The sequence below is a fragment of the Neofelis nebulosa genome, chromosome 2 (genome assembly GCF_028018385.1).
Source record: "Neofelis nebulosa isolate mNeoNeb1 chromosome 2, mNeoNeb1.pri, whole genome shotgun sequence".
NCBI classification, from domain to species: Eukaryota; Metazoa; Chordata; class Mammalia; order Carnivora; family Felidae; genus Neofelis; species Neofelis nebulosa.
Genome location: NC_080783.1, coordinates 83976824 through 83986302, shown reverse-complemented (window position 1 = coordinate 83986302; position 9479 = coordinate 83976824). Strand labels below are relative to the sequence as shown.

Sequence of the window (9479 nt, the reverse complement as noted above, 5' to 3'; positions counted from 1 at the left end):
TTTTGTATGATTTTGTTTTATTTAGGTGATATTCCTATATCTTGTTTTTGTCTTTGCATGTATTCTATGTATCAGGTGGGTCAGTTACATCTCTTGATCTAGAAGGTAGTGGTCTTGTAGAAATTGTCCTCTGGTATAATCCCCTTTGGTCACCAGAACCAAGTGTATTTCCATTAGGGGCTATCCATAACTGCCTTCGGTGGTTAAGCCACTATTGCTGGGGAATGCAGGTAGTTAAGGCTGGCCTTTAGCCTTGCTGGCTACAATGAGCCAGTGTGATAGCTGTGGGTGTAACAAGATGCAGAATTTGTGCAGCCAGCTGACAGTCCTTGCATAGGAACTGCAGGTGTGATGTGTGGGGTTATCTTTCTTGATTTCCATGATGAGAGTCACTTTGGAGGGGCACCTATGGGAGTGGGTAGGTTTGTGGAGGATATCTTCAGAAAGACGTTGAGGTGGGGCACTTGGTGCTAGCAAGACAGGTGGAGAGGGTTAGTGATAGCTCTGCAAGCACCTAACTATATAGGCTAGGGGAGGAGAGGAGAAATAGTACCTACCAGCACTTTTACTTCTGAAGAAATTTCCTGAAGGTCCCTGCCCCTCTAGCACACATGATAAAGTTAGTAATTAATCATCTCCTTCATGTATAACCCAGGCACATTTCAAAGAGCTGCTTCTGTGCTGTCTCAGGCTGAATTATTTAGTGATGTGGCTCTTTAAGGGTGCAGTATCAGTTTCCTATAGTTTCTGGCTCTCCCAAAGTTAAGTTGCATTGATTTTTAAAGCCAGATATTATGGGGGCTCCTATTCCCTGTGGGCATTCCCAGGGCTGGGGGGCATGCCGATGGTGAGGTCTGATCCCCTTTCATCTGTGTGCTTGTGATGTGTCTCCTGTTTGTGGTTATTCATGCTGAGGATTTGTTTCCCAAGTGCATTTTCTTCCATCTTCCCTTATCAATGTGGCCTGTCACTAGCTGTGGAATACCTGTGGTACCAGTCTTTTAGTTGGAGTACACATTCCTTCACTGTGTCTATGGGATGAGCAGAACTCAGCATCCTGATACTCCATCATCTTCCCTCTCCCATATCAGGCTTCTAACCCATGGTTCTGAGCCTTATATTTTGCTTAGTTTCTTCTTCAAACTTACTAAGGTTCAAAGCAAGAACTGGTTAGTTATATAGACTATAGAGCCAAACAGTATGGGAAAAAGTAGGCAAAGGAGGTTAAGGGTCTTAATTTAGAGAAGGGACATTTTAGAGGCAACCTATGTCATAGTGAAATAGTTAAGGGGATGCTTAAAGGCAGGAGCTTTGGAGCCAGAGACTGCGTTCAAATTCTTGATTTAACACATTACCTCTGTGAACATGGGGAAGTCACTTAACCTCTCTGATCTTGATTTTTCTAAATAAAGTTTGTAAAATACGTAGCAGATTGCAAGTATACAATTGTAGCTATTTTATTACCATTATTAATTCTCCTCCTTAAAGAGGCCTATGATATGCCTTATTTTTTAATATCTTATTCCACCCTGGGAATTTCTCAATCTCTTATAAGATTAAAATTTCCCATGAAATTTAGGAAGAAGCCTAACCCAACTTTTATTTCAGACTTTTGTGCCTGTTTTCTTCTCTTCCTTCATTAAAAATGAAATACAATGATTTTATTCATTTAAAAGTCAGAAGGTCCACATACAAATGGATCGATCTTGGGTACATGTAACAGAGAAAAATTTAATTGAAAAAAAATGGTCAGGTGCAATCCAAGCTCATCTGGTCCTTAAACTTAGGTTTAAGTACCATGTTGGAAAATTTCAGCCTTGCCATCCTCTCCATGGTATGTGTCTGTATGGGGTATTTTAAATGCAAGCAGCAGAAGAGTTTTTATACCAACTGCTGTTCTCCAAATGAAACTTCAGCCATCCGCATCATTGACACCAGCTGTTTCTGTTAAGAAAAAGAGTATAATTTTTTTTCATGAATTCATGAAAAAAAAATCTGTTCAATCTAGTTGATCAATCATGGCCATCAGAATTAAAAAACAAAACAAAATGAATCACTCCCGTGGTTTGTAAAACTTGACCATCTACAAGAGACATTTGGGCACAGCCTGAGGAAGCCTGAAGGTATTTTGTAAAACTAGGTGAACCAAAATGTAATTCATCAAAACATATTTAAGAAGCACTATGATAGGCCCCGAGGGAAAATAAAAAGTGTGTACAAGCAGACTCCCTGTGTGACTAGTTTATAATTAATATTTACTTGTCTCTTTTGGTTGTTAGCGAATATGCCGTGTTATTGTGGAAAACACTCAGCCTCCCCACAAAAGCCATTTTAACCAATTTCATATCTGAAATAGAAAATAGATCATCTAAAAGAAACTAACAATGACCTAGCAAAATGTTGCTATGTTGAAAGTCATTTCCATTTTGATCTGAGGATGGCTGAACCAGCTCTATGTATTAATGACTCTCTCTCATCTCCCATCCTGTCTTCCTCCACCATTCAACAGGAGCTGAACTACCCCTGCCCCAACACTGCAGGATCAAATTTCAGAGATTTGAGGGCTAAGAACAGAGCACCAAGTCCAGAGGAGAAAAAGCTAGGAACCTCTGGATCTTCCTGAAGCTATTGTGTTGTGTGCAGAATTGTGGCCTGCCACCAAGGTCATGTGGGGTAGGTCCCATTCCAATATGACTGCTATCCATAGAAAAAAATATTAAGACATATACACAGACCAAGGAATGACCATATGAGGATACAGTGAGAAGATAGCCATCTGAATGCCAAGGAAAGATGTCACCTCCAGAACTGGAAGAAAATACATTTGTTGTTTAAGCAACCCAGTCTGGGATATTTTGCTATGGCAGCTCTAGCAAATATACCTGGTTACCTGTCACCTCTATTCCTCTAAGGGTTTTAAAGACTAGCAAATTCCCACTGATTGTTTCATATATGATTTCTCCATTCCCTGGGCATGAATGCATCTAGACCTTTTCCTTATCACTGTACCCAGATGAAGCAAAGATATTTTGTTTAATATCTAAGAGTTTTGAGGAGTAATGGGAAAAGCTTATATAATTTCCAAGATAATTCGGTAATTTTCCAAACTCCCACATGGCATCTGCTAATTAATAAGATACAAAATGTCAAAAGACTATATATTCACTAATGTTAATGCATCTGAATATTGGGTATCATGGTAATATCCACATATAAGTAGTATTACCCACTTTATAAGTTAGGTATACAAGTACAGTCAATTCTTATTTTTCCAATTAATCTTCAGATTACTGTAGGCTTCCATTTGGAAAATTCTTCTGAACCCTATAAAATAATGTTGGGGCTCACTTTCCATATTCTAAACACAAGGTAGAGAACTGTAAAATCCTATCAGTTCAGGGCTACTGCCATATTTGTATCAAATGGTTGTTACTATAAATGATACCCTGATACAAGGAACACTAATACATTATGTAGTGATGGCCTTGCTGGCCTGTTTCTTCTCTCAAAGGGTCCAATACCTGCAGGTACATCCTGGCTCAGAAACATGTTTTGCTAGCTCTAATCTAAAAAAAAAAAAAACAAAACACCTGGATCCATATTATGATCAGGTTACCAGCCATTTATCTCATAGTGAGAACCCTTCTAGGGCTTTTGGTATCCTTTATCATAAACTAGCCTTGGATTCTGCTATCAGCTGAATGTTAATGTCCTCCAAAATTCCTATGTTAAAGGCTAATCCCCAAAGCGACAGTATTTGAAGGTGAAGCCTTTGGGATTTGGGAGGTCATTAGTGCATGAGGGCTATCATTAAAAAAGATCAATGCTGAGAGAGGGGCCCAAGATAGTGACATAGGAAGACCCTGAACTTACCACCTCCATGGACACACCAAATCTACCTATTTATACAAAAATTATTCTGGAATTAAAATTAAGGGCTGAAGAGATTCTGCAAATCAAAAGACCACCTAAAGAAGAGCAAGAGAGATAGAGACAAGATAACAAAGGGATCCCTACACCTAGCACTGGTAACTGTAGTTGGTGGGGATAGTACAAGGGACTATGAGCAGATTTTTCCAGTGTCCCAGGACAGACAAAAGCCATGGTATTAAAGGGCAACTAGAATATAAAAGAACTAGCCCTAAGTCCTCCCAAGTGGCTAAGGAGATGTTGGAACTCTCTTTGGGTCGGAGGGCCTGGTGGGCCCCACTGTTTATGTTCCCCCTCCATCTTGATAGTACAGATAGAAGTAGGGTCCTCATACCATAGCTGGCCTGCTGCCTCAGCGAGCCCAAGCCTCTAGGCCACACCAATCTTGGATGTCCTGGAATATTAAACAAACAAACAAACAAACAAGGTTTAAAACAGCAACTAGAACATAGAAATCCCAGCTTTAATTCTTTCAAATGGCTTGGAGACTGCTGAAACTTTCACTGGGTTGGAGTGACTACAGTTTATATCTCTCTTCCACTTTGATACCAGGGTCAAGAGCAGTATCTGGATTACCCTAGAGCTGGCCTACCAAAAAATTACTAGCCTACAATAGCCCCAGCCATCCCTCCAAGGCTGCCACAGGGTGGCACACACCTGGACACCTTTGGGCAGTCCTCACTGCGGCTCCAGATATCTTGCTAAGGTAATACAAATCTAAAGTACTCCAGAATGCTCCAGGCCCATACCCTTTGGTTCCAGACAACTTTCCAGGGAACCCTCAGTATACAGCACCCCAGGAAAATTTCAGCTCCAGATTATGTACCAGGGTAGCCCTGTGCAGAACATCCCAGGAACTCCTGGCCTGCACCCAGCATGGCTCCAGCCACTCCATAGGGCATCCCCTGAGCAAAGTGCCCTCGAAAACCTCCAACCCATGCCTGTCTTGGCTCCAACTGTCCCACAGGAGCACCCCCTGCAAAGAGTGTTCCAGAACCATCCAACTTATACTTACACAAGCATCAGCAGTTCTGTTAGGGCACCCTCTGGGTGGAGAGTCCCTGGATTCCCCCTTGTACCTAGTTTAGTTTCAGCTGTCCTCCCAGGGCTCCCTTTATACAGAGAGTAGTAGCACTACCCCAGCCCCTGTCCACTAAAGTTTCAGTTGTCATGTCAAGAAGCCTTCTGTGCCAAGAGCCCTGGGACTTCCTTGGGCCATGCTCACTTCATCTCTGTCCATCTAACAGTGGTGGCCCCAGTTGTAATTCCCTTGGACCTCAAGCCCATGACAGGCAGAGCTCCAGTCAGCCAAAGTCACGAGGCACACACAGTCTACACAAGGGAAGACCATGAACAAGATCATTACTTCACAGTATTGAGAATTTAAGAGAAGTAGCTGTTGCACTTAATTCATAGAAACAAAAGAAGAAAGTTAAAATGAGAGGAACACACTCCAAAAGAATGAACAAGACAAATCTCAGAAAAAGAAGAAAATGAAATGGATATAATCTACATGATAACATGTTAAAATTAATGGTAATAAAGATATTCCCCAGAATGTAGAGTAGATGAACTCAGAACTTCAATAATAATACAGAAAATATAAAAAGAACCAGAGTTGAAAATTTCAGACACTGAAATAAAAAATAGAAGGACTAAATAGTGAATTTATTATTCTAAAATAATATTCTAAATATTCTAAATATTCTAAATATTCTAAAAATAGAAGGAATTAATAGTGAATAGGAAAAACAGAAGGAATAAATAGTGAATTTGAGTATGCAGAAGAATGGATAAGTGATCTGGAAGAAAGTAATGGGAAATGCCCAAGCTGAACAACAAAAAGGAAAAAAAAAGGATTTTAAAAATGAGGATATATTAAGGGATCTTTTGCACTACCTCAAGTAAAGAGGCAGAAAACTTACTTGAAGAAATAAATTTTAAAACTTTCCTAACCTGGTGAAGGAAATGGACATCCAGGTTCAGGAAGCACAAGGAATCCCAAACAAGAGGAACCCAAGGAGCACCATACCAAGATACTTAATAATTAAAATCACAAAGCTTGGAGTGTCTGGGTGGCTCAGTCAGTGAACCATCTGACTGGATTTCAGCTCAGGTCATGATCTCACAGTTTGTGAGAGCCTCCCATGTCAGGCTCTAACCTGATAGTGCAGAGCCTGCTTGGTATTCTCTGTCTCTCTCAAAAAAAATTTTTTGATTTTTTAAATTAAAATTTTTTAATTAAAAAATATTCATTTTTGAGAGACAGAGCCAGACTGTGAGTGGGGGAGGGCAGAGAGAGAGGGAGACACAAAATCTGAAGCAGGCTCCAGGCTCTGAGTTGTCAGCACAGAGCCTGACGCGGGGCTCAAACCCACAAATGGTGAGATCATGACCTGAGCCGAAGTTGGATGCTTAACTGACTGAGCCACCCAGGCATCCCAAATTATTAAAAAAAATTTTTTTCTTATTTTTGAGAGAGACAACATGAGCAGTGGAGGGGCAGAGAGAGAGGGAGACAGAATCTGAAGCAGGCTCTAGGCTTTGGGCCGTCAGCACAGAGCCCGACGCAGAGCTCAAACTCCAGAAACGCAAGATTATACATAGCCTGAGCCAAAGTTGGTCATTTAACTGATTAAGCCACCCAAGTGTCCCTAAATAAACTTTTAATAAAAAAAATAAAATAACAAAGATTAAAGATAAGGAGAGACTCTTAAAAGCACAGGAGAGAAATAACTAGTTATGAACAAGGGAAACCCCTTAAGGTTATCAGCTGATTTTGAGCAGAAACTTTGCAGAGTAGAAGGGAGTGACATGATATATTTAAAGTGCTGAAAGGAAAAGAACCTACAACCAAGATTACTCTACCAGGCAAGGTTATCACTTCAAATTGAAGGAGAGATAGAGTTCTCTAGACTACACTTGATCTTCACCAAAAGACTGAGAAGCAATAGAGGTCCCAGACTAACAAAAGTAACAGAGTTCATCAGCAACATAAAGGTAGTAGATCAATACTTTAAAAACTAGTAAGAAGGTTAAAAGACAAAAGTAGTGAAAGCAATTGTATCTAAAATGTTAAGATAACATATAAAAGAAAATATGTAAAATATAACATAAAATACATAAAATGTGGACAAGGGAATAAAAATGAAGTACCTTTAGTGTGTGTTCAAACTTAAAGGACCAAAAACCTAATAAAGAATACTATATTCCTAGAATGTTATATACGTATCTCATGGTAAATACAAACCAAAACTATACTAGATACACAAAAAATAGAAAGGAAGCTAAGTGTAACACTGAAGAAAGTTAATCACAAGGAAAGAGAGCAAGAGAAAAAGGAAGAAGAAATACAAAAAAAAAAAAAACCTAAGAACAATTTTTAAAATAGCATATACATATATATGTATATATTTATATAATCAAAAAAAAAAATATATATATATAATCAAACTCCAAAGACATAGGGTGACAGAATGGATATTTTTTAAAAAAGAACAAGACCCAGGCATATGCTCACTACAGACCTAAAGATACATACAGACTGAAGGGATGGAGAAAGATATTCCATACAAATGGAAACAAAAAAAGCAGGATAGCAATACTTCTATCAGACAAAAGACTTTACAACAATGATAAAGGGATGAAATCAACAAGGGGTTTTACAATTGTAAATATCTATCTAGCCAACACTAGAGCACCCAAAGATGTAAAGCAACTATTAACAGCATATAATACAATAATATTGACAGTAATAAAATAATAAGGGACTTTAACATCTTACTGATATCAATGGGTAGATCATCCAGGCAGAATATCAATAAGGAAACAGAGGCTTTCAATGACACATTAGACCAGATAGTCTTAATAGATACATGTAGAACATTCCATCTAAAAATTATAGAAAACACATTCTCTTTAAGAGCACATGAAACATTCTCTAGAATAGATAGATGACTTGTTAAGCCACAAAACCAATCAATAAATTTAAGAGAAGTGATACCAAATCAAGCTTTTTTTTTCCAACCACAAGGGTATGAAACTAGGAATTGTTCACAGGAAAAACTGGAAAAAAGAAACATATGGGGATTAAACAACATGCAGCCGAACAACTGAAAGTCAATGAAGAAATAAAAAAATGCATAGAATCATATGAAAATTAAAACATGACCATCCAAATCTTTGGGATGCACCTAAAAGAGTTCTAAAAGGGAAATATTGCATATGGAAATACAAGCCTATTTCAAGAAACAAAAAACTCAAACAATGTAACCTTATAACTAAAAGAACAAAAAAAAAAAGGACAAAGCCCAAAGTTAATTGAAGAAAATAATAAAGATCAGATCAGAAATAAATGAAATTGAGAACAAAAACCAAATTGACAAACAAACAAAATAGAAAAGAATAACAAAACCAAAAGCCTGGTTCTTTTAAAAGGTAAATAATACTGATAAACCTTTAACTGACTCATCAAGAAAAAAGAGAGGGGCATCTGGTGGCTCAGTGGGTTAAGCGTCCAACTTAGGCTCAGGTCATGATCTCATGGGTTTGAGCTCTGCATCAAGCTCTGTGCTGATAGCTCAGAGCCTGGAGCATGCTTCAGATTCATTCTCTCTCTCTATGTTATGTCTTTCTCTCTCAAAAATAAATAAACATTTAAAAAAGAGAGAAGACCCAAATAAATAAAATTTGAAATGAAATAGAAGCAACCGACACCACTGAAATACAAAGGATTTTAAGAGACTACTATCAAAAATTATGTGCCAAATTTGGAAATTTTAGATGAAATGGATAATTTTCTAGAAAACATAGTTTTCCAAAATAACTGAAAAGATTAAATAGAAATGAAATTAAGTTGGTAAAAAACTCCCAAAAAACAAAAGTCCACAACCAAATAGATTCACAAGTGAATTTTACTAAATGTTTAAGAAGATTTAACATTTATTCTTTTCAGAATATTAAAAAAAAAGATAAAGGGAAGCTTCCAAACACTTTCTATGAAACCAGAATTACCCTGATAACAAAACCAGACATAGACACCACAAAAAAAAACTATAGGCCGATATCCCTGACCAACAAGGATGCAAAAATCCTCAACAAAATATTAGCAAACTGAATTTAACAATACATTGTAAGGATCATTTAACATGATCAAGTGGGATTTATTCTGGGTATACAAGGACGGCTCAATATTCATAAATCAGTCAACATTACATACTACATTAACAGAAGGATAAAAATTGTATTTCAATAGATGCAGAAAAAAACATTTAATGAAATACAACATCCATTCGTGAGGAAAACTCTTAATAATGTGGGTTTAGAGGAAATATACCTCAACATAATGAAGGCTATGACAAACCCACAGCTAATATCATAATGTTGAGAAACCAAAAGCTTTTTTCATAAGATCATAAAGAAGACAAAGATGTCCACTCTTGCCACTTTTATTCAACACAGTACTGGAAGTCCTAGTCACAGCAGTCAGAAAAGGAAAAGAAATAAAGGACAACCAAACTGGGAGGGGAAAAGTAGAATTTTTGCTATTT

The 9479-nt window shown here is 37.8% G+C and overlaps 1 long non-coding RNA gene across 1 annotated transcript; it reads right to left on the bottom strand.

The window, feature by feature from the left end:
* Positions 1-1711: 1711 nt before the first annotated feature.
* On the bottom strand, positions 1712-4325 carry LOC131493042 (uncharacterized). The gene is made up of 2 exons (XR_009252424.1): positions 4265-4325; positions 1712-1944 (listed from the first exon to the last, which is right to left on the bottom strand). It is a non-coding gene; the product is annotated as an uncharacterized LOC131493042 (long non-coding RNA).
* Between the last annotated feature and the right edge of the window lie 5154 nt (positions 4326-9479).